At 36.4% G+C, this 25869-nt stretch overlaps 1 protein-coding gene across 4 annotated transcripts in view; it reads right to left on the bottom strand.

Annotated features, from left to right (window-relative positions):
* Positions 1 to 25869, bottom strand: part of MsrA (methionine sulfoxide reductase A) — a 71236-nt gene extending 45367 nt beyond the window's left edge. Inside the window, exons 1-2 of one of the 4 annotated variants that reach the window (XM_090401470.1) lie at positions 25837 to 25869; positions 11997 to 12091 (exon numbers count right to left, since the gene is read on the bottom strand). The gene's annotated coding sequence lies outside the window, so the exon portion shown is untranslated. Of the gene's footprint in view, positions 1 to 942; positions 1357 to 1508; positions 1528 to 11996; positions 12092 to 25836 lie in introns of those variants that run through there. The other 3 variants (XM_090401472.1, XM_090401468.1, XM_090401471.1) reach the window with 3 other exon arrangements.

Here is a 25869-nt window from a genome sequence, read left to right as displayed (position 1 = left end):
AATTAGATGACACCTATTCTGCAAACATTTTTGTTAAACAAAAACTGGCTTAACACAATGTGACCCAGAATTAGAAAGAATGTTTGCCCTACTGATCAAAAATCATGCATAAAGAAATCTTTAGCATCAGTTGCCTTGACATATTGCATTATTCCTAATCAGGGAATCGTATACTTGCTTTTTAGTGATGCTTTCTGATTCAGGGTTTCCTTGCTCTGGCAGCTGTTTCAGTTGGTTCACAGCAGAGCCATTTAGAATTTATTTCGTTCGCTTGGCTGGGATAATGGCCAAAAAACTAAGTACATGATATCGATCTCTGTAAACTGCGTTCTTCAGATTTGTTTGCAGAATGAAAAACCCAGGTTTCTTTGGGGGGGGGGGAATAGTTCATTTCTACGTAAGATCAATCAACTCTCTCTTCAGTTGAAAATCCCTCGATAAAGGTTCCTCGCTCAAAAGTAGATTTGAACCTATGTCTTTCCAAACCGAAATGCCTTGACGTCTTCGCAATAAATGATTAGAGCTAATTAAAAGAATTAGCTCTAATGTAATAGCGCATCAGTTTACTGCGTAATTACAACTACTTAATTGGTTTTGGCTATTTTTACGTACATCGATCCGCTAATTCCACAGAGCAGCCGGTAGATTTTTTTTTTTTTTTTATTTATGAAGCTGCGTAGTGCAATAATAATGATTTATTATTATTGCACTTACTAAGATGCACAACTCCCTGATTTTGAATTAAAAGAGAGAGAAAGAAAATAGAGCACCAAGGTAGGATATCCCTGAAAAGAATCGGTATCCGACATCCACTGCATTACATATCTTGCTATTCAACGAATAGGAATTTCTTGGACGTATCTGTTAAAACTTGACAACGAATTTCACCAAAGCATCACTACTGGATGCCTTGACTGAGAAGCAGAATAAACTCTTACTTACCGGCGATCCTGTTAGTAAATAATTTACAAAACGTCTTGCAGCCAAGTAAACATTCATCTTATACCACTCAACTTTTAAAGCATGCACTAACTTCCATGTACGCACAACTTGATATCGGGTTGTATGGTCTACAAACAATAAAAACACTTTTGTAAGAACTCAAATGTTCCTTTCCTCTTTCTCTTTCATAAGTTGAAACTAAACATCAACACTTCAAACTATAGGTTTACCCTAGTTTTAAATCATGGAACATTTGCTACGTCATGGGTAGCAGCGTGTCTATTAGTACCTCTTGACAATTTAAATATCCCACTTCATTCGTCGATAAACTTTAAAACGGAACAGGTTTCTGCTTACGACGTAGCAGGTAGTTAATGGCGTACAAGTATGTTGTAACAAGGAAGAAAACTTGACCGACATGCATCAGTAGTCACATGTGATGAGAAGTCAATTATCTCTTTTCCATGTCATGCACCTAAGATCAGGTCAATGGAACAGTTATCTTATGGAATAAGAGCTTCTAAATATATCTAATTAAGAATGAATAAATTAAATAACCCACTAACAGCTAAGATATAGACACCTATTTGACTATTTCTATGATACGTTTCGTTCAAAAATAACAAATAAATAAAATCTGGTATGTCAAGTTTCTTCTAGTCGGCGACTAGAAGAACTTTTACTAAGCCTTTTTTTTTTTTTTCGACCGGTTCCCGAGTTAGTTGACTTCTGGCAGGGGCTAGTGGGTTTTTATTCCCCGAAACTCGAGTTTTTCGTCCCGTAAAGTCAAGAAAAATCGATTAGAATCCACACTATTTTCAAATAGTAGACATAGTGTTAGTATTAGGAGCAGGGTGACCACCCAGCAAAAATATTTTGTACTAACTTATTCAGGAAAAAGGTACTGGATCTCAAAAAAAAGTACTAAATTTTTATTTGCTTTCGTTTCACTCTATTTAGAGCATTTTACGATATTACTACCTTATTATCATAGATGAACTCAATGTAAAACTGCTAAATTAACACATGTACAACAAATATGAAAAGAAAAAAAGTCAAACCCACCTCACTGTAGTCATCTATGAGGCAAGAGCTGCAGTTGTCAATCATCATAACAGAAGTCCCAGTTGTAACTATAGCACTTAACATATGTATTAATTTACCATATAATTTTTGTCTCATTTTAGTGTTTAAAATAATGTAACGTTAAATTTTCAGTTATTTAATATGCTATTTACATATATACATGAGTATATATGTAAATAGCATATTAAACCCACAAGAAAAACAGTGGAAGTATTTCATTATTTTTATCAGATTTTGCTAAATTAATTAACTCTTCAGAAATAGTAAAATGCGTAGCCTATGAATGTTTCATTTTTTCTTTTGTCAAAAGGAGTCCATTCATCAAGATTTTTTTTTTTTTTTGAGATTTCATTGCGTGAATCTAAAGCATATTTTATAAGATAGTTACATTTAGTGCGTCCATACTGTATTTTCTTAGCAATTTCACTATCAGGAGCAATTATTGTCAATAGAGTTGGAAGAGTATCCATAAGCCACAAAAGCAGATGTTCGCATCCAGTGGCGTTCCGTGGGTTTGCGCCGCCCGAGTGCAACATTTTTGTGTCCCCCCCCTTTCCATTAAAAATTAAAGAATCCCAAAGTATAATAACACGTTGCGAATCATTTTATTATACTGCACATTAAGAGGAATGTATATTAAAATAAAGAAAAAACACAAATAGTAAAAAAAAAACTTCTTTTTATATAATAAACAAACATGCTCCTATAATGTAACATGGAACACGACAAGAAAAGAAGAAGAGACTCTCAGAATAATTCAGCGTGCAATAGAACATAGGATTTGTAACATCAGCAAAATGGAACATGTTAGAAACACGGAACTAAGAAAGAGATCAGGCATAAAAGATATGGTAACTGCAGTATATGAAAGCAGTATGAGATGGGCAGGTCACATAACCAGACTCAGGAATAACAGATGGACATATAGAATACTCAACTGGCAACCAAGAATAAAGACAAAACCAGGAAGACCACCTACAGGATGAGAAGATCCACTAGAAATCTATGGGTATAACATGGAAGAGAGAGGCTCAAGATCGAGATCGTTGGAGGCATCGTTGTGACCTGCACTCATGGAGAAATCCTGAGTGAAACATAGGTCCATCAAGAAGAAAACTCAAGAAACTCCTAGAATGTTTGTTCAGTGTGTGAGAGCAGTGATTAAAATAAGTTGTGTTGAAGCTCGTATCATTTAGTTAACTACCCAGCGACTCAGCCCCTCACTGAAATCTCTCACATCGAAGGTGACAAATATGCACAAACAGTTCAGTGTATTATTTTTCTTATTTTTTATGAACTTGTTCGAACGTGTCCATCCCTAAATTGTGCCGCCCGGGTTCATTGCACCCTTTGCACCACGGTACGGAAGGGGCCTGTCTGCATCATATGCACATATTCTTAATTCTGCCCCTTTAATTTGTTTTTCGACTGGTATTTGGAACTGGATTTAAACAAGGACATTATACCTAGTGTGCTTCTTTTAGATTCTACATTCTGCTAGTGTTTTTGGAGTGTTTGCATAACGAATCAATAGGCATCTGCTACCATTAATGCTTATATCACAAAATTTACAATAAGCAGTATGTCCTTTACTTTTACCTGAACTGATCCAGGATTTATGAATGGGATCCTCCAACCATTCATTGAATTTTTGCTTATATGATTTTTTCATCTTTTTAGATGAACCTTGTAAACCTGAATCATAACTATTATCACTTTTTCTTTTATCTGAATTACCTGTGTCAGAAGTGGTTTCTTGTGAGTGGGAAGGGCATTAAGATCTTTTACTAGCTCGTTTATGTACTTTACTGACTGATACACTACAGAAAGTTTTTCTTGCCACTTGTCCATGTTTAAAAGGAAAATCTGAATAATATTTTCGATGAAGAATAAAACAAGTTTTTGTTAATAAAATTAATAAAAACACTGACTTCTAATAACGCACAAGAAGCTTTTGAACAGAGAAGAATATATTTTCATTGGCTAATGCCAGTCGGATTGCGTGAATACGTGATCGGGGGGGGGGGAGGTAGGGAAAAAAGAGAAATCACTAGCTAACAGTGAGAGGGGTAGGGAAAAAAGAGAAATCATATTCTTGTGTCACTGAATGTGACATATGGGGAGGTGAGAGAAGAGAAAAATATTAAACTCATATGTCTAACTCTCATGTTGTTGTTATTGTTGTTATTATTATTATTCGGAAGGAAAAAAGTACTAGATCTGTTGGTGAACGTACTAGAACACTAAAAATTTATGAAAAGTACTAGATCTAGTACGAAAGTTCTAGATGTGGTCACCCTAATTAGGAACCATGAGATAGCAGCACTTGTAGATTCGATGTATAATTAGTGACAGTCTCCAAAAGTTAGATAGGTCTAAAACCGCCTCGCCTCCTCCTTATATGGATATAAAATGCGTTAGCTAATTTTTTTTTTTTTCCTCTTTTCTGCAAGTCGACGTCCATGGCATGCAAACATTTTATAATAACAAAACTTTCCCGAAACTGTTCAAACTTTGAAATTTTATTTAGCACACATTCAAGTCTTTTTTTTTTTAAATAATAATTATTTTATTCATTTATAGTACTCTGTACAGGCACCCTAAATATTTTATTTAGGCACCCTGTGAAAATGAAATTTACCTACATAGCGCTAGACTGTCCAAAGAAAGAGGATTGTTTTGACTACAGAAATTTTTCCTCTGACTTTTTTTGGAGGGCAGCCGAGATAGTTACTCTTTAGTACAGTCAAAGAGGGTAGTTTTTTTTTCAGAAATTCTTGTTTCTAACTTGCAGCAAATAAATAAATAACAAAAATATGAATAAATAAAAAATCATAAAATTCACACTATTACAGACATGATATATAACTGTTAGGGTTTAGGGAAAAGAGAGACAGTTAGTGTTTAGCACTTCAGCTCTTATGGATACAATTTGAATGAAACCAAGGCTATGAAGTCAGTATATCATTGTAAGTTAATCGCGTCTGTTCTTTTGGCTGTTTTGCCTATTTCTTGTGTGATGAAAAACTAGAATTTCGAGGAGAGAATATTTCTTTTTCTCTCTCTTTCTCCATATCAGTCTAGTTAACTTATCATCTTTTGAAAAGCCAGCATATACAGATTCTCATCTATCTATCTACATGTTCACTGGGCATGCTGTATCGCCACTCCGATGCTCTGTGATGTGCCCCACCAGGCTTCACCATGTAGTCCTGTTGTTTGCTCTACTATCTACACGACTGTTCTACACACACACACCATGGATTGTGTGTGTGTGTGTGTGTGTGTGTGTGTGTGTGTGTGTGTGTGTGTGTGTGTGTGTGTGTGTGTGTGTGTGTGTGTGTGTGTGTGTGTGTGTGTGTGTGTGTGTGTGTGTGTGGATCAGTCGCTCCACACATACACCATCCCCCTTCCTTTTTTGCAGGAACTTTACCTTCTATTACTGTTCTGAGAGGTCCCACTTTCATCCATTTTCCAGGCGTACGGTGCTCATCCACGAAATATCAGGATCACCAATATTATATTTTTGCATTTATTCCCATTAAAGACTCCCCCAATTGTTTGCAGACTTAAAATTGAACACAATATACTAATGCCCTCTTCACGATGGTAATAAAGCAACAGTCCTTCATGAAGAGGGGCCCTTTTTGCCGCGTAAACATTGCGTCACCTTCGCGGTAATATTTCGGGTGTGCTTTCGAAATGCATTTACCTTTGAGCCCTTCGAAAAGATGTAAAGAGGGTGCAGCAGGTCAAATTCTTAGCTTTCTAATATTTCTAAACCGCTGAGAAGGCATGGCTAGGTGAGCTAAGATTTTGAGCTCATGCAGCACCTAGCATTTGTGATTGGTTATTGTGTCAACCAATCCAATTGAACGTTGTCACTTGTCGTGAGTTGAGCGCTTTGTGTAATCGATGGCTGTATTACAAACAGTTGCTATGCATGTTTTTTGGAACTGAAAATTTGAAAGTGAATGTTGGGAGAAAAATGCTAATTGTTTTTTCTTTTGTTGTGCAGTATAGCATCTGTTGAGGTTGGAAAGTTTTTTAAAGGTATATAGAGATATTTTTATTCTAGTCTTCAGAAACAACAGACAGTAAAAATATCTATTCCTGAATAAAAATGAATATTGCGTGTATTATAGGATGTTATTGATCTACAACAAAATACCAGCATATGTGAGATTGATAAGACAGAAATATAGCTAACACTAAAAAAAAATTAATTTAGGATTCCTGAAAGTGTGGATAATTCTGATAATGATCAGATGTTATATATACTGCATCTCAGTAATCAAAATAAAATTCTTGGAAAACAGCAAAATATACACAAACCAGAGAAATACACATAATATGTGCAACAAATTTTACGAGATGATTTGCTGCTCCATCAAACCATATTTATTACTGCAATACTCTCTCTCTCTCTCTCTCTCTCTCTCTCTCTCTCTCTCTCTCTCTCTCTCTCTCTCTCTCTCTATCTATCTATCTTCATAAGTTTTTTTTTAATTATGCAATCATAAATTCACTTATTCATGTTTAGAATTTATAGGATCATGCTATTCGCTCTACCAAGATTTATAGGACACATATCACAAATGATAATTATTAATAATTCGTTTACCATTAATGAAAGTGTTTCTACTCACACTTATTCTTTCCTATTCTTACATCTCTTATAAATGATGGTTCATATATTTTCATCTTTGAGTATTTCAAATATACCAACCAAATATAGCATTCTCTTTCATTGTTGTTTTCTAATAAATCCTAAAACAGATTGTTCCTCACTCTATGCAGAAGTATTCAAAGTTATCCTGCAGTTAATTGCATTGTACCAATTAAGATTAGCGCTGATGCACTATGCCCTCTCAAAACTTTCATACATCAATAAAAATGCAATCACACGGTCATGGGTGTCGGAAGGGGGGGGGGGGAACGGGGAACTTCCCCCAGAATTGATTAAAAAATTCCACAAATTATAATCATAAAATTGATTGTGATATGTAATCTTACACCCTCTGTCTTAAAATTTTATTATGGGTTGGCCTGTTACGGCCCACAGCAGGGTAGCCATAGAACACATGTTTTATCGCAGCAACAAAACACATGTTCCTGTTTTTGGTTCATCTTTTTCTGATTTGTGAACAGTGACCAGTTAGTTTTCCCTCTGTGTCGAGTGAGTCACTGAGTGAAGTGTAAATTGTAAATTTTTAGTGAAGCAAATTTAAACAGAAAAATACATTTTTAAAAGGTAAGTGTATTTAATTAAAATTTATTTTACTTGTTAGTTTTATGATTTTTTTTTTATTTTAAACTGAAATAATTTAATGTAGGATTAATTAATTAGTTGATTTTTAATAAAATATGCCAGTCAATTTTCTTTATTTCAACTCAATAATTTAATTTCAGAATAATTAATTAGTTGATTTTTAATAAAATATACCGGTCAATTTTTTTTATATATGAAATTGTACTAAAAACTATTAATCCCTCAACATACAAAGACGTCTGTGACACGTCTTTTGTCTATTACACCAAAATTGATTTTGAATTTTGGTTTCACATAAATACAACCGAATATAGACGCTAGACAATTTTGTGCCTATTTCCTTTCAGTCGAGAAAAGTTGCTAACGGCGTGTTGCCAGCAAATCACCCTCGCCCAAAACATTGGCAGAAAAACGACCGCTTTCTGATTTTTAATTGGTACGTTAAGGGGTTAATTCTGAAAAGGTAATTATTCAGAATTCATAATTATTAATTCTGAATTCTGAATATCCCCCCCACCCAAGAATTAAAGATCATTAAAATCGATGCAAAATGAAAATAATGTATTTATAGTTTAGTTTACATCAACAAATAATTACATTAAAAAAAGCTAAAAGTCATTTATTGATGTAATTATTCAAAAAAATGAGCTAACGCCTTTTTTCTTTTTTTTTTATTCCTGTATATAGGGAGTAGGTGAGGCCGATTAGCCATATCTAACTTTTGGAGACTGAGTGTAAACAGTTCAATCTCCACTGGTTGTTGTTGCAAAGAATGTTTTTGATTTCAGTGGTGATTAATGAGTTTTAGATTTTGTGAATCATCTTTGATAGCGGAATACAAGGTAAGACTTTGAATTTTGATGCAATTTTCAGGCCCTTGCCCGTTTTCTTCGCGATTATAAATATTTCTCAGGTAAGCATATTTGAATACTTTTAAACATGAAGAGTTTAAGTCCCGACGACTTTGTTCAATCTCTGGATAAGAAGCTGGTGCTCGACCTCCTCAAAAAACTGTTGAAGATATTTGAGGTAAAGTGGACAGGGTTTCTAAACCTATCTTCACCGACAGATGAGACCATAAAAGGGGACAACTCAACACCAGGGGAAGAAGGGAAGATGAACCTGATAATCTTTGCTCCCACACCAAAAGACGATACAGAAACCCATGCTCGAAAAAAGGGTAAAACAGCAGAGACTCAGGTGAACCAGGGGAAGAAGATACCCCCAACACTGACCTCCCCATACACAGCAATGAAAAAGTCCCGTCAATTGTACTATGGGTAAAAAAAAACAATGGATGGCCCTCAGGCCTATTATACAAACCACCAAATTGCCTATTCATGGGGAAAAAACGTAGAAGATGGAGTTAAAATCCAGGCTGCCACAGTAGGCGATTACAGACATCTCACAAAAACCATGGATGAGTTAGATGTTAAATATCACACTAACTCAACTGAAGTCAGAAAAAAACCTAAAAATTGCACTCAGGGGAGTAACAGAAAACATCTGCACAGATGAAATAACTGAAGACCTTCACCTCCACGATCTCCCACCTGTCAAGGTCAGCAGAATGTTACGGGCCGACAAGAGCCCAATGTCCATAGTACTAGTAGAGATACCTAACACACACAAGAACATATAACAACATAACAACGATCTGTGGTCTTAAAATCGCAACTGAACCACTAAGGAAAAGCGCCTCATTGGGCCAGTTCCACAGATGTCAGAAGCATGGACACGCACAAAAACTCTGCAGAGCAGACTACAAATGCCTCAAATGTAGGCAAAACCATCCCACAACAACCTGCCCAAAGCCTAGGACCTCACCAGCCAAATGCGCGAACTGCGGGGGATCCCACCCGCAAACTACAGAGGCTGCAGTCACTACCCTAAGAACAAAACAGACAACAAAAAACAAAAGGAAACAAATCTCTCAACCCTTCCCACAGGCACAAAGTCGACGGCTCCCCCAGTTGCCTGACACACCAACAAAAGACAGCAAAACACCAGCTCTCACAAATGGAAAATACCAACAATCTGGAAAGCCACCATCGAATCAGGACATACGCCGAAGTAGCCTGCCCATCCAAAGACATCCAGCAGGACCAAATGCTTCCAAACGTGACAACAGTCATCACAGCCTCATTAGCAAACATGCTTCAAGACTTCAGTAAATCAAACCCTTCACCAAGCACCACAAAACGATTTCTAAAAGAAACTCAAACCATCTTATCAATGCTTGTTAATGAACAAAACTAGACTACTCCCAGACTCACTACAGATCGCCGCTTGGAACGCCAATGGCCTAAAAAACATGACAATGGAGCTTCAAGAATTCGCTCACAGATACAACCCTGACATCATCCTAATTAATGAAACTCATCTAAGACCTGCAGACAATCCAAAACTGAGAAGCTACACACTGTATAGAAATGACTGACTGGACTATAGAGGCGGTGGTACAGTCATATTTATCAGGAACTGCATCAGGCACAATGGAATACTCAACCCCCAACCTCCAACCTAGAACTCACCGGTGTCGAAGTCCACACAAACTCAACTGGAACACTTAAAATCTATGCTGCCTACAACTCCCCGCTAAGACCCTGCTATTTTCTGACTTGGATGCTGTACTGGGCATAAATGAATCCGTCATCGTCGCTGGAGACTTAAACTCCAAACATCCCTCCTGGAACAGCAGAACCACAAATAAAAATGGCCGTATCCTCTTCAGCTACACAGGATTAAACAACGCTGTCGTAACAGGACCCGCCGAATCAACCCACCACAGCCCAACTGGCACAGTCGCCATCCTAGACATCACCATCCTGCACAACATCAAATACCATTAGAGCATTCAAGCACTGAACGAGTTATCATCAGACCACAACTCAATTCTACTGCACTTAGGGAACAAAGACCAGTCACCTCCCTTCCCCAAACCTCCATTGTCTGGGAGAAACTTAGGAAAGTGCTACCAGAACACATTGGTCTGGTTCCCCATATAAAAGCCAAGGAAGAAATAGACCTGGCAATAAAGAACCTCACCAATCAAATCAATAAAGCCATAACAGCAGCCACAGTATCCAAGATTACCCACAAACCAAACCGTCTCCCGGAAGAAATCATGGACTTAATAAGGGAAAAAAAACAGACAAAGAAAAAGATTCCACAACACACGTGCTCCCCAGGACAAAACAGCCCTCAACAGATTAAAGAAATCTGTCCGAGAAGCTCTCCAAAACCACAGGAATGAACAGTGGGACAACAAGCTCACCTCCATCTCCACAGCAGATTGCTCCATATGGAAACTCCTAAACAACCTCAGGTTTACAGACTCGCGACTACAATTAAACTCCCAGAAAAGCACAATGATACTCTTCACAATAAAATGAGCATCCCCCAAAGGAGACACCACTCTGTTCAACTCTAAAATTCCCTGGAAAACTGAAGCAAAATACCTCGGAATACTTCTCGATAAACGATTATGCTTCAACAGCCACATCAAGAGCACATGCACCAAAGCTTCAAAAGTTATCGCCCAGCTATACCCCTTGATCAACAGACACAGCAACCTAAGCTCAAGAAACAAAATTCTAGTCTACAAGACATTGATCCGTCCCACAATTATATACGCCTCCTGGAGCCATACCTCCAAGACAAACATCCTCAAGCTACAAAGACTACAGAACAAGTGCCTGCGAATGATACTGGACGCTCCGTGGTTCATCAGGAACGCCCAGATCCACCGGGACATAAATATCCCCTACATCTCTCTCTCTCTCTCCCTCCACTACTACGCTCCCTAGCAGAAAAATTCTTTATGATGACATCTATGCATCCTAACCAACTAATACAAAAAGCCAGAAACTATGAGGGTAATGACCACTGGAAACATAAAAGACCGAATGCCATCCTAACACTTAACGACGTATAACCACTTTTGCCCACTCAGGGTGAACTAAAATAGCTCACAAATCTCTCCCATCACTGCTCCCGAAACAGACAACAGGGAATATAAAAAGCGTCAAGCTTCACCCTCTGCGCCATATATGTCCTGCGTCCTGCACGGTCTCCAGTTTGAACTTAACTTTAATTTTTTTGATAGCTCTGTTGTTGTTAGTATGTAATGTTTCTGTCGGTCTTTTTTGTATATATATTTGTGCTTTGACACCTGACGAAGTTGGGTTACCAACGAAACTAGTTGTGTCCGTATCAAACTTTTATTCGTAATTATCTGAGTGGTTTAAGTCATTAAAATTATTGAACAGATATATAAGTTACATATATTTATATCATAAGGCAACACTTTGCCTTATAATAAATATATGTACAAAAACCAGTTAAAATTGCCGTGTGGAAAATATCGTTTGTGTGTGTGTGTGTGTGTGTGTGTGTGTGTGTGTGTGTGTGTGTGTGTGTGTGTGTGTGTGTGTGTGTGTGTGTGTGTGTGTGTGTGTGTGTGTGTGTGTGTGTGTGCGTGTTAAAGGTGGTGAGTGTTAATTAACTCAGAGGGAGCATGAATTCTTGCTTCACAATTGCATAGGAATCCATAGTGTTCATTTACGCTTCTCGAATTTCTTTCGTTTCATTAAAGCATACTACAGATTTCTTATGAATTCTAAGGTTATACCCTCCCGCTGATAAATTCAGTTGTTCCCAATAAATTTTGAAAGTTAATGACATGCAATATTACCTGTATTTCCTCCATATAGTTAAATGAAAATATAACTCTTCTCTCCTATTTTGACTGGATTCTTTTAATATGATATAGAAATTCTATAACATTACCTGTAAAAAGTTTAAATTAAATAATCATCACTGTTTTGCATATATAACTGCAATTTTTTATTACTACTGTACATGTGTATGTGTGTGAGAGAGAGAGAGAGAGAGAGAGAGAGAGAGAGAGAGAGAGAGAGAGAGACAGAGAGTTAAAGATACCAAGCTATTATGTATATATAAACTTGGTTTTAATCCTATTTCCCAAGTAAGTCAAGTTTGTTTGTTTGCTTACTTGGGAAATAGGATTAAAACCAAGTATATATAAAATAGCTTGGTATCTTTAACGTATATTATATTATATCCAAGATAAAAAAAAACTTTCTACATATAGATATAGATATATATATACTGTATATATATGAAACGTACTATTAACTCGGGGTTGGGATATGTTCATTTTTTAAATTAACTGACTTAAACCCGAGAATTATAACACAATGACATTTATTTGAAAAAACGCAACATGTTTCGTCAAAAATGACTTCTTCAGGCGATAAGAACATAGAAAGATAATAAAAGACACTTAAATTAACATTGACACACTCTAAAGCTATACAATTATAAATATTATGGCTTTATAATTGTATAGCTTTAGAGTGTGTCAATGTTAATTTAAGTGTCTTTTATTATCTTTCTATGTTCTTATCGCCTGAAGAAGTCATTTTTGACGAAACATGTTGCGTTTTTTCAAATAAATGTCATTGTGTTATAATTCTCGGGTTTAAGTCAGTTAATTTAAAAAATGAATATATATATATATATATATATATATTAGTCGGCGACTAGAGGAAATTTTTCTAAGCCTTTTTTCGACCGGTTCCCGAGTTAGTCGATCTCTGGCACGGGCAAGCAGGTTTTTCCTCCCGGAAACTCGGGTTTTTCGTCCTGTAAACTCAAGAAAATCGACCGTAGAACCCACATTATTTCAGACATTAAATATATTGTGATAGGGTTAGGGACCACGAGATGGCGGCACATTCGAGCCGTCTCTCTTCACTGAGTACCGCTTAATTAGTGATAGCCTTGGGCCATCTATCTCTGATTGGTACCAGTGGAGATTGAACTGCCCACTCAGTCTCCAAAAGTTAGATAGGGCTAAATGGCCTCGCCTACTCCCCGTATACGGGGAATAAAAAGGCGTTAGGTGATTTTTTTAATATATATATATATATATATATATATATATATATATATATATATATATATAGCGCCTAGAATTTGGAAACGATATGTGGACGACATTTTCCTCATTTGGAGCCATGGACATTATTCTCTCCTGGATTTCCTTGAACATCTCAATAGTCAACATCCTAATGTTGACTATTATGCAATATGAATAATATGCAATTCACGGTTGAGTTTGAAACTAATGGTTCCCTGCCTTTCCTGGAAGTGAAACTGACCCATTCTTCTGAAATACGTAAAATTTCAAAGTACAGAAAACCTACACACACCAATAGATATCTCCATAGTCAGTCCCATCATTTCCCTCCTCAGAAACTTGGAATTATTTCTACTTTGGAACATAGAGCTCGCTCTCTTCTTGATGACCCAGATGAACTTCATAAAGAATTCAATTTTCCTAGATCTACTTTCAGACGGAATGGTCATTCTCAAAAAATTACTAAAAAATACCTTTTTAATGCTCCTAGTCGCCATACTGAAGAAATGAATAATGTTAAAGGCAATATATCTATACCATACATAAGCTCAGTCTCTCAAAAATTGGCCAAGGTTCTCAAAAAATATAACAGTAGAACTTTATTCACACTGCTTCCTAAGAACTGCTCTCTAGTAAGCCGTCCAAAGCCTAGCCATCACATCATCATCATCATCATACGTATCAAGGATTTAGTCCTAGTATGGCCTGTTCCGGCCTTAGAAGTCATCATTGAATCGTTTAAGAGGACGTCCTGGTTTTCTTTTTCCTAATGGCTTGTACTTTAAGGCTTGTTTTGGTAATCTTTCTGTTTTCATTCTTTGAACGTGTTCCATCCATCTATGTTTATATTTTTTAATTTTTTCAATTACTGGTTCTTGATTTAATTCTTTCATAATATCTTCGTTTCTTTTGTGATCAAATAGGGTATACTTTGCAGTTTTTCTCATAAACTTCATTTCTGCTGTTGTTAATCTTTGTTTGTCTTTTTGTTTTATTGTCCAGATTTCGCTTCCATACATTAAGACCGGTAGGGCTAATGTATTGTATACTTTTAGCCTGGTTTGTTTTTGAACTAGGTTTGGTTTAAATATAGAGTTAATTACTCCTGTTATTTTTAGATATTTTGCAATTTTTATGTTTATATCTTTTTCATTTTCATAAGTGATCATACATCCTAGGTAGTTAAATGAATTCACCTGTTCTAAGATCTTGTTATCTAATACTATTTTAGTTCTTGCTGGATCTTGTCCTTTAAAGGCCATAGTTTTTGATTTTTCCATTGATATTATCATACCATAATCTTTGGATATCTCATTTAGATTTAAAATAGCTTTCTGTAAGTTATCTTCAGAATTTGTAATTATTATTTGGTCGTCTGCAAAGAGGAGAGTGTTTAAGTTAACTGTAAATGAAAGTTTAATTCCTTGATGTAAATTTTTACTCCATTTTATTATTATTTCATTTAAGTAGATATTAAAAAGAGTTGCTGAGAGGGGACATCCCTATCGGACCCCTTGGTTTATCTCTCTTGTATATGATAGCTCATGATTTAATCTTATTTGTATTTGATTATTTTCATATATACTTGTGACAGCTTTTAGGATATTATTTGGTATTTGTCTTTCTTTTAATTTGTTAAATAATATGTTTCTCTTAACTTTGTCAAATGCTTTTTCAAAGTCAATAAATGCAATATGTGTTTCTAAATTATATTCTCTTCTTTTCTCTATTATTAATTTTAGGCAGAAGGCTGGGTCTATACATGATCGCCCTTTTCTAAATCCATTTTGTACCTCTAGAATAAAGTTTTCGGAATATTTCATTAGTTTGTTATTTAAGATTCTGCTGTATATTTTGTAAAATGAATTTAGTATACTGATACCTCTAAAGTTTTTAGGGTCATCTCTATTACCTTTCTTAAAGATAGGAATCACAATTGCTTTTTTCCATTCTATTGGGGGGATACCAGTTGAGTAAATTTTATTTAAAAATAATAAGATTCTTCCTTTGAATCTTGTTCCTGCGTATTTATATAGTTCTGAACTTAGCTTATCTTCTCCAGGTGATTTTCCTTTTCTTGTTTCTTTCAGGCTGATTTCTAATTCTTCTTCAGTTATTTCCTTTTCATTTTCGTTAATTGTTTGCCAGTTGTCTTTTTTAAAATATTTGTCTGTCCACAGTTCTGTGTAGTAATTTAGAAATTCTTCTAATTTCAATTCAGTGTTTAATTTTATGTTTTCTTTGGTATCTGCATTTAGGTGTTTCAAAATCTTATATACATTGGGTCTTATTTTATATAAATCATGTTCTAAATTAGAAACAAATTTATTCCATGATTCTCTATGTCTTTTTCTGACTTCTCTTTTAGCTATGGCTCTTATTCTTTTATATTCTATTTCATCTTCTAATCTTTTACTGCTTAACCATTTGTGATAGGCTTCTTTTTTCTTTTTGATTATTTCTTTGATTGTATCATCCCAGATCTTCAGTTTTTTTCTTTTATTGAATTTTTTGGTCTTTCCTAAGCTTTCATTTGCTGCTGCATTTAGTATCGTTTTTATATTAAGCCATTCTATTTCTATTTCTTCATTTTGTTTTATTTTATCTAGATACTGCCTGGCCATCACAACCTAAAATATCCCGGCGTATACAAGATATGGTATGACTGCGACATTCCTTACTTTGGCCAGACGGAGTAGTCTATTGAATTGCGTATGGAGGAGCACAGGAATGACATCGCTTACAAGAGATCACGTGCCAGTGCTTTATCCAGTCATATCCTTTTTTCTGCCGATTCTGATGATCAAGACCATAGTCACACAGTCCTTTGGGATAGATCTAACAACATTTTCCGTTGCCATGACGAACTGGTAAGAAAAATTATAGATAGAATCTAGAGAAATCATCCTCAATCCTGTACATTAAATAATAATTTAAGCTACAATCTCCCAGACTGTCATTCTGCTGTGATCACATACTGGCGCTCACAAGATGCTATACGCACGCACTCACCCAACAATGTGGCCAACGAAGGAACTGCTTTGAATACGTTAACTACAACGTTTTCACGTTAAATAGTGACTTTCCAGTGCTGTTCACATTTTTTTTTATCTTCAATGTTTAATGTTTTTTCTTTTCTTTTATAAAAACACCTTATAGAAAGCCGAAACTAGTCGTGTGATACCATTAAACCTTTTTCCTGTACTCTCAGTTTATGTCATTCAATTCTTTTAAAAAATATGTTTCACAACCGAGTAAATCAACCTCAGTACATATATATATATTAGTTTAAATTATTGATATATATATATATATATAATTTACTGATAATATATATATATAATTTACTGATAAATATATATATATATATATATATCAGTAAATAAATTACCTGTATTTCCTCCATATAGTTAAATGAGACTATTATTAGAGACCTGTAGGTATTTACCGAGGAAGCCACATAATACACGCACCAGCTGTCATACTTGTTCTTTAATTCATCCACATTGCTTGCCCACAAAACATCCAATGGCAATTCATTCCAATCACGCACCACACTATGAAATAAAAATCTATCTCTTGCCACTTTACTGACGGCATTTATTCTCAGCTTCCAAGGAATCATTCTCGTCATTTTCTCCCACCCTATATAAAATGAAAAATTCCATCAACTAAAGCCCTATATTACCCTCTCAGACATTTGAAGTCTCGATCATATCATCCCTTTTTTTTCTCTTGTTTGCTAGTGTTGGCAGTCTAGAAATTTTCAGTCTCTCTTCGTTATCAGTATTTCACAATCCTGATATTTTAAGTCTCTTTTGCACTCTCTCTCTCTCCACTGTAACAAGGAAACAAGGAGACAAGACCTGCTCATAAAGGTCTTCAAGCGAGGTCTTATCAAGGTCTTGTAACGAGGCAAAATGACATCCTTATCTCTACATGTGAATGTTCGTTTCACCATTGCAATTATCTTTTCAGTTGTATTGGCAATCTTTGCTACATGTCTGAACTTCAACTTCCCTAGCCTCATCAGTTTCTTCTGATGAGGCTAGGGAAGTTGCATACTTATATATTATATATTATGATATTGGATTCCTCATCTGACTGAATAGGATGAATTTATATTTATTAAAATATTGAACTGACAGCCATTTTCCCGTTCTCACAATTCCAGCGTCTTAAAACCATTCTGCTAGTACTCTATATCAGCTTCATTTCTGATTACCCTGTCTATCTTTGCGTCACCAGTAAATAGGTGCATGTCGCCTGTCAAATTCTTCCCAATATCATTAATTTACAGATTGAATAACACTGGACCAAGGAACGATACATGTAGTACACCACTGGTTACATTAAATCTTGCAGACGCAAATCCCCATATAACACTTCTTGATACCTATCAAGAAGACAGAACAATAAGATCTGATAATGTTGGAGTCTTGACATGTAACAGATTGATTTGGAGAAAAATTCTAGATAGGAAGTTAGTAATGATGTAAATTTTTCATGTAATACTATCATATCTAATACAGCCCATGAGGGTACATGTTAGGAATTTAATGACGATGATACCTATCAGTTAGCTATGCTCTTATCCATGCTAATGTTTTAAAATTCAAACCCACCAAATATTTTCCAATTTTGCAAGAGTCCTCCATGCTGTATTCTACAAAAGAATTAGTAAAATGACTCTAGATAGCAAAGCGAACTCTAGGTATGCAGTCAGCCATTACCTCCCTCAAACGCTCCTTAACCACTTCCCATGCCCTATCAACATCCAGCGCTTGCGGTTTAACATGCTATGGCACTGATCCAAGCAATCTCCTAAGCTTGTCATACTTACCAGCCCGGTAATTCCACATATACCCTGTCTTAATTGAAAATTCAACACATTTAGCCACTTCACCACCTTATGATCACTCTCACCAATTGGTGGCAATATGGACATATTCATAATAGTCAATTTCTCAGATGCAATTACTAGGGCAAGCACTCTCGAACCCCTAGTATATTCCATTACGTTCTCAGGTAGTTATCCCTTAGTAACTGCATAAAATTCATTTCCTCCCTCCCATTTGTTCTCGCCTCCCTCCAATCAATGTTACCAAGACCCCATCTTGGTAATATTGAGCCCAGATCTGGGAACTACTGTTCCCAGATCTGGGCCCCTGGGCTTCTTGATGGAGATGAGATAGAGAGGATCCAGAGGCGAGTGACCAAGATGATAATAGGTCTATGGAATGAACCTTATGAGAAGTTGAAGATCTGTGGGTTACAGAAATTGGCTGATAGGAGGAAAAGGGATGATATGATTAAGACATTCAAATTACTGAAGGGTTTTTACAAGATTAATTCAGAGGAGATTTTTCAGAACAGGTCCGGTGATGGGAGAGCTAGTGGCCATCCATGGAAAGTGAGCAAGAGTGTAGTTAGCAAGGGTGTTAGAACTAGGTTTTTTACTTGGAGAGTGGTATAAGCTGTCAGAGTTAGTTATAGGTGCTGACTGTAATTCAATTCAAATCAAAGTATGACAAATAATGCCGAATGCCGAATATTAATGCGAATGCCGAATATTTGTTCTTGATATAATGTTTATGGCCTCTCTCGATGAGTCTAAGGACTCCTTGGAGTTGCCCAAAATAATAATAATAATAATAATAATAATAATAATAATAATAATAATAATAATAATAATAATAATAATCCAAAAGTATCATGATGCATTCATTCCTCTTGTCTAATTCAATGATAGCATTATTATACTTATACATAATAATAATAATGATATTCAGCTAATGCCTTTTATTCCCTTATGAGGGGAGTAGGCAAGGGCTTTTAAAACTATCTAGCTTCTGGAGAGTGATTGAACAGTTCAATCTACACTGGTAGCCGATAAGAGATAGCTGGCAGATGAGTATCACTAATTATAAGCAGTAACCGATGAAGAACCAGGCAAACAAGTGCTCCCATCTCTTGGTACCTAACCCTAACAGGATATGTTACTTTCTGAATTAATACGGGTTCCACAGTCGATTTTCTTGCGTTTAAGGGGAAAAAAACACGAGTGTTCAGAAATAAAAATCCGCTTGCCTGTGCCAGAGATCGACTAACTCCGGGACTGGTCGAAGAATGACTTAGAAATAGTCACTCCAATCAGCTATTGGACTTGAACTAAACCTATCTTAGGGCGGCCAGCTTAGAGGATGCAAGCGTTGTTTCCATTGAGCTAGACAAGCCTACTTATAGATTGTATATTATTTATATAATTATACATTATCATTATAGCATTTTTATACATGCGTGTACTAAGGTAAGGTCATATTTTAGCAACTTCCCTTAGTAAACTCATTTTGTTCATTTTATTCATTGTTCATTTTAAAGTACAAATTTTCTATCAACCTATTCCAGCATGTGAACCCTTAACAATTTTCCCAAACTCTTCACCACTCGAGTGATACTAATAGGTTGATAGTTGGGTGTATCGGTTTTTACACAACACATGTACAATGGGATTACTTATGTTCTTTCCATTCCTGTGGTATATTCCCTGCTCTGAGACTCAAATTATATACTCTGGTCGAAAGAATAGTCAGTTCAGCTGAACACTCTCTTAGCATTTGTGCAGTATCCCAGCAGTCCTTATTGGCGAATTGTTATTCAGTTTCTGCAGCAGATGTAATACCTCCTCCTCATAAACCAGAATTTATTCATTCAGTGAAGAGGTTGCATTGAGTACAATATTGCGTATACCAGGTTGAGAGATTTTAGCAAAATGGGAACGTATTGTCTTTTCATACTCGGTGTAGTTTTTCGTACAACAGTTGTGGCTCTCCTGGCCTGCTGCTTATAATTATTATAATGGAGATTATCATTTTGCATATCATATTTCTTCCACATCTTCGTTTACGAATCTCTTGCTTGATAAGATTATATATCCATTTCACTCCTCTTCTATTTATTCTTCGAACTGTAGGGACATATTCTGATATTGCATTCTATTATGGCACACAAATAACCATGGCACACAATCCAGCAGACTCCTCATGACATAATTTCTTGCTATGTGTTTCAGAAAGTAACTTTTCTGAATGGAACATTCAAAAACTTACTTCCCAACTGAGTACCGCATGGTTACTGACATCAACCAGAGGCATAATAGTCAAGCCTCTAACTGACCTTTAACTTTAACTGAATTCCCCTGGACACTATAATCAAACCTAACACTCTTTGACCTCGAGTTCCTTCTGTCACGTTGATTGAGGAAGTTGTCTCGCGAAAGCTAAATAAATTCAGTTTCATTCTTCTCATGAGATTTTAATATTTCTCAGTGAATGTTTGCATAATCGAAGTCCCCTGGTATATTTATTATGTTCCCTTATTGTCTTTTCAATATATAATGTAAGTTCAATATATACACTATGTTGACCAAAGTAATTAGACACTAGTAAACAAAAAATTAGCTGATAACTTTTATTCCCGTATAAGTTGTAGGCGAGGCCGCTGTAGCCCTATCTAACTTTTTGAGACTGAGTGAGTCGTTCAATCTCCACTGTTAGCCAATCAGAGAATGCTGGTCCAAGGCTATCACTACTTTAACAGCCCGCAGTGAAGAGTTGGCTCAAAAAGTGCTTTCATCTCGTGGTCCCTAACCCTGATACAATATTTTTTGTCTGAAATAGTATGGGTTCTAAGGTCGCTTTTCTTCAGTTACGGCACGATAAACCCGAGTTTCCGGGAGAAAAATTCGCTTGCCCGTGCCGGAGATCGACTAACTCGGTTACGGATCGAAAAAAGGCTCAGAAAAAGTTCCTCTAGTCAGCGACTAGACTCGAACTTAAGTCTATCTTTAGGCGGTTTAGCGCTGAGGAGTGCAAACACCTCTTCTACTGAGCTACACACACACACACACACACACACACACACCTATTTGTGATAAAACATCTATCACATCTATCGATTTCTAATACGTGGAAACAGGAATATTTTTCCATTCCTTGTGCAAAGGAACCGATGATTCTGATCATGGCCGCTGTTGTCTGGAACGAATTGGGTGTTGTAATTCGTCCAAATTTGTTCAATGTCGTTGAGGTCTGGACTCTGGTCGGCAATTGAACACTTCAACTTTGTTTTTTGGAAACCAGTCTCGGACACACAGTGCAGTATGGCATAGATGCCGTGCTGAAATATGCAAAGGGCACTACTGAAATACAAAGATTTATCGACAAATACTTAAAAATTTTGTCATTCCTGCATTGCAGCAAAGAAAAAAGTTTGGACTCCATAATTTTTATGCAGGATGGAGCACAGCCACACATTGAACGTTCAGTACATTTGGCTGTGGGGGTATTTGAGATCCGTTGTGTATGTTCGTGGCGTTCCCAACTTGCATGTCTTGAAAGAGAACAAAAAACGGGCTGTTATGAACATCCAGTCGACTCCTTATGCTCAACTGTAGAGCATGTCGCACAACGGATGCAATTTGTTGTACACAAGAAAGGTCAGCACATTGAAAATCGTGTATGTGGTCCAGGGGACCCTGATTCTGATGAATAAAACATTATTTCCTGTGAGTTCAATCACTACATTAATTTCTGTGTCTCTCGCAAGTTGTTGTTTAGTTTAATTATTATTATTAAAGTATTTTTCGGACTATAAGACCCACCTTTTTACATAGAAAAATCGACTTAAAATTGGGGTGTGTCTTATGGTCCGAAGGTAACATTAAAATACGAACCTTTACACTGTGCCGAAGCTGTTAGTGAAGTTCAATTACTGGCGCAATATGTTAATAAAATTAGTAAGTACGCCACTGAAGGTAGGTACCTAAATTATCTCGCTGCATGTGGGTGAATCACCGATGTAGAGCGTCAGTAGCCATTAGTGTGTAAACATATATGCTTTTGTACGGTTCATTTGAATTATTTTTTATAAGTCGTTAAAATTTTATCTTAAAATTAGAAAAAATGAGTATAAAACAAAAAGACTTTCATATAACGTGAGTTATAAATTAAATGTGATAAATTATGCAAAACAATATGGAAACAGAGCAGCAGAAAGATATTTTGGTCCACCACCAACAGAAAAAATGGTTCGCGAGTGGAGAAAACAAGAGGAACAATTAAAACTGCTATGTAAAAACACATGAAAACATTTCGTTTGCACCTAGAAAAATGGCCATAATTAGAAGTACAAATGAAAAAAGAGGTAACAAATCATCGAAACATGGGCATATCTGTTTCTACGAAAATGATAATTTTTGAAGCGAAACGATGGGCAACTGCTAATGGAATTTTAGATTTTACCGGATCACCGTCTTGGTGCTTTAGATTTATGACAAGACACGGGTTATGCATACGTACAAAAACCACTCTAGCTCAAAAAATGCCGGCTGACTATGAAGTTAAAATTATAGAATTCCTTAGATTTGTCATATTAGCGAGAATGAAATTTAACTTTGAGCTTAATCAAATTGCGAACATGGATGAAGTGCCTCTAACTTTTGATGTTCCTTCAAGTCGGACAGCAGATTCAAAAGGCACAAAATCAATGTTGATCAGAACAACATATCACGAAAAAACTCACTACACTGTAGTTTTAGCTTGTTGCGCGGACGGAACAAAGCTACCCCCCCCCCCCCCGATGTTAATCTTCAAGAGAAAAACGTTACCGAGAGATGAAATTCATCGTGGCATTATTATCCACGTTCAAGATAAAGGCTGGATGGACGAAACAGGAATGAAATTATGGATACAAAAGATATGGGCAAAACGTCCAGGTGCGTTGTTTAAAAAGCCTGAGATGTTAGTGTGGGATCAATTCAGAGCGCATAAAACAGAATCAACCAAGAAACTTTTGAAAGAAATGAATACAGAATTAGCTGTCATTCCTGGAGGCCTTATAAGTCAATTACAACCCTTGGATGGATCTATTAATAAACCATTCAAAAATTTTATGCGGGAAGCAGTGCCGCACTCAGGATTTAATCTTGGGGGGGGGGGGGCGAGTTGAGTACACGATGTGAGAATATACACTAAGCATCGCATACGTCCAATGACTGAGCATCTGCAATGATCGCTAATTCATAAGTAGTATAGAAATAGAAGACACGGCGAAACATAAAAAAAATGAATTTTAATTTGGAAAAGATTTTTGGAAAATTTTCTAGTGTTTTTTTCCTTTTTCTTTTTTTTGGGGGGGGGGGGAGGAAGGGCCCCTTGGCCCCCTCCCTGGGTGCACTACTGGCGGGAAAAGTGGAACAAATGGATGGCAAAGCCATATCATGATGTTACAGCAACAGGACGTATCAAACGGCCAACAATTTCAGAAGGATGTACCTGGCTGAAAAATTCATGGGAAGCTGTGAAAGAAGAGACGATTATAAAGTCATTTAAGAAATGCGGGATAAGTAATGCGATGGATGAGGTACCGAAGATGACGCAGTTTTTGAAGGAAGTGACAACAATAGTTCAGACGAAAGTAATACAAACGGTGACATTAACGAGACCACTGACAGTATCGAGAGTGAAGATGAACTGAATGTTGCTCATACAAATGATTGTAACAATAAATAAAAATTAAGTAAGAATTTGTAAATATCTTTATATAATAAAATTTTTTTTTTAAAAACCGTCTCATAAATTTGAGATGCGTCTTATCGTCCGAAAATTACGGTATTTTTATTATCATTGTAACGCGTAATATATCCAGCTGGAATGAGTGACGCGGCTGTCGATTACACCATCGAAATGTTATTATTCCATTTTATCTGCCATTAATGTAATTATCCGCTTGTTTTCGTTTCCGCCAGAGACAAAATTTCTCCAATCGGCAAATTTTGGTACTAAATCTTTTTTCGCGAAAATCATTTCCCCATAGCTTCAAAACTCTCAATATAAAATTTGGTCTCATTCCGTTTATTGGTTTTAGCTAGAGATGCCTACAAAGAGAGAAAATTATTTTATGGCCACCCTGTACTTACACAGCAGCGGATGCGTGAAGTTTCCATGGTGTCCAGATAAGAACATCAGACGTCATGCTTTTGGACTCATCCACAAATGGACACGCCTCACACAATTGAAACACCCCACACCATTACCAAGCCTGCACCATATATGACAGTTGGACCGATGCAATCCTGCTGGAACCAATCCCTGGCTAATCTCCAGATCCAAAGACGACTGTCAGAGTAAAACATTTGGAGTCGTGATTGGTCGTTCCACGCAATACTTTTGCAGTAATCTAGATCGGGTGTGAAAGACAGGTTCAATCGTCGTTTGGCATTAAGGGAGGGGGGGGTGATGTTGAAGGCTAGTTTGCAGCAGCCCTGCGATGGTAATCTAAGTCATATAATCTTCTAGTGCTGACGTCCTCCAACATTTTCTAGGTTGACTGTAAGAGCAACCGCTGGTGAAGTACGGGATTCATGAACATTACGAGAGAGAGAGAATGCACGTCGATCTCGGTTAGTGAGTGTCTGTGGCGTTCCAGGGAGTTTTCCTGTTGTGGTAATACCATCATCTTTCCCATCTAGGTATGACGTAAGCATCGATGGATTTAGGTATACTAAGAAGGGTAGAAATATCATTGACAGAAAGATCACTGATATGACAAAGTACAAAACATGCAGCACATTCCTCCTTTAATTATCACACTTATGCAATCACTCCCTCAGTATTTGTATGTGGTAGATCTGAATTTTACATGGCACGTAAGGTGTCCAAATACTTTTGTCAATATAGTGAATATATACCACGAAGTCTGACTTCAGTCAGATTTCGTGGTCGATCTCTAGAACATTTGTCTGAATGATCTCTAGAAATCATTCAGACAAAGGTAGTGTTCTAGATCTCGAGAACACTACCTTTGTCTGAATGATTTTTTTCGTTCAGTTACAACGACCACTCTGCGTTCACCGCAATTCCTTGCCATCAAAATACGCAATTCTCCATAGCGTCGACACCTGTTAGTTGCATAGAATTGATCCAGGAACGCTAGGAGAATTTAGAGGGTAAGTACAACTGAAAGTTAGTTTCCCGGTTGGCTGCGGATGTGAAAGAATGTTTCCATCTAATAGCTTAGTTTTTCATTCTATAAAATAAATAAACATGCTAGAGAACCCTAAAATTTATAAGTATGCTACTCATATGTAAATCAGCATCTCGGTGTAATTTTAATAATTAGACCAGTTGTTTTTAATTCCTTAGAGGATCTATAGCATATGGCAATCATCCCGAGAAGATGACACTGAGGCTGATTTATGTGGAAAGATGAGATATTATTCAGGTGTTATATTAACAGGTTTATTTACTCTTGATTTTTGCTAACATGAGTACTACGAAATCCTCCTCTAGTTTATAAATAATTAGCTCCCTCAAGAGTGAACAACTCATAACTAGCGCTTCGTGTTTTTTACAAGTTTCATCAAAGAGAACAAACTCTACAAACATTTTTATAGATATCACTATATTATCAATTAAACTCTATCCTCCCTTGTATAAAAGAATAGAAATTTGAATGGAAACTTATTAGGAAGCAAATTTGTTATCAAAGCAATAAGCAACAATCAAGATAAATTGAAATAGAGACTTACCACCACCACTAAGGAAGCCTAATTGAAGTTACA

The sequence above is a fragment of the Typopeltis vanoorti genome, chromosome 12, assembly GCF_054136105.1.
Source record: "Typopeltis vanoorti isolate ZY-2024b chromosome 12, IOZ_Tvanoo_1.0, whole genome shotgun sequence".
NCBI lineage: Eukaryota > Metazoa > Arthropoda > Arachnida > Uropygi > Thelyphonidae > Typopeltis > Typopeltis vanoorti.
This window is presented reverse-complemented; position numbering and strand designations above follow the sequence as displayed.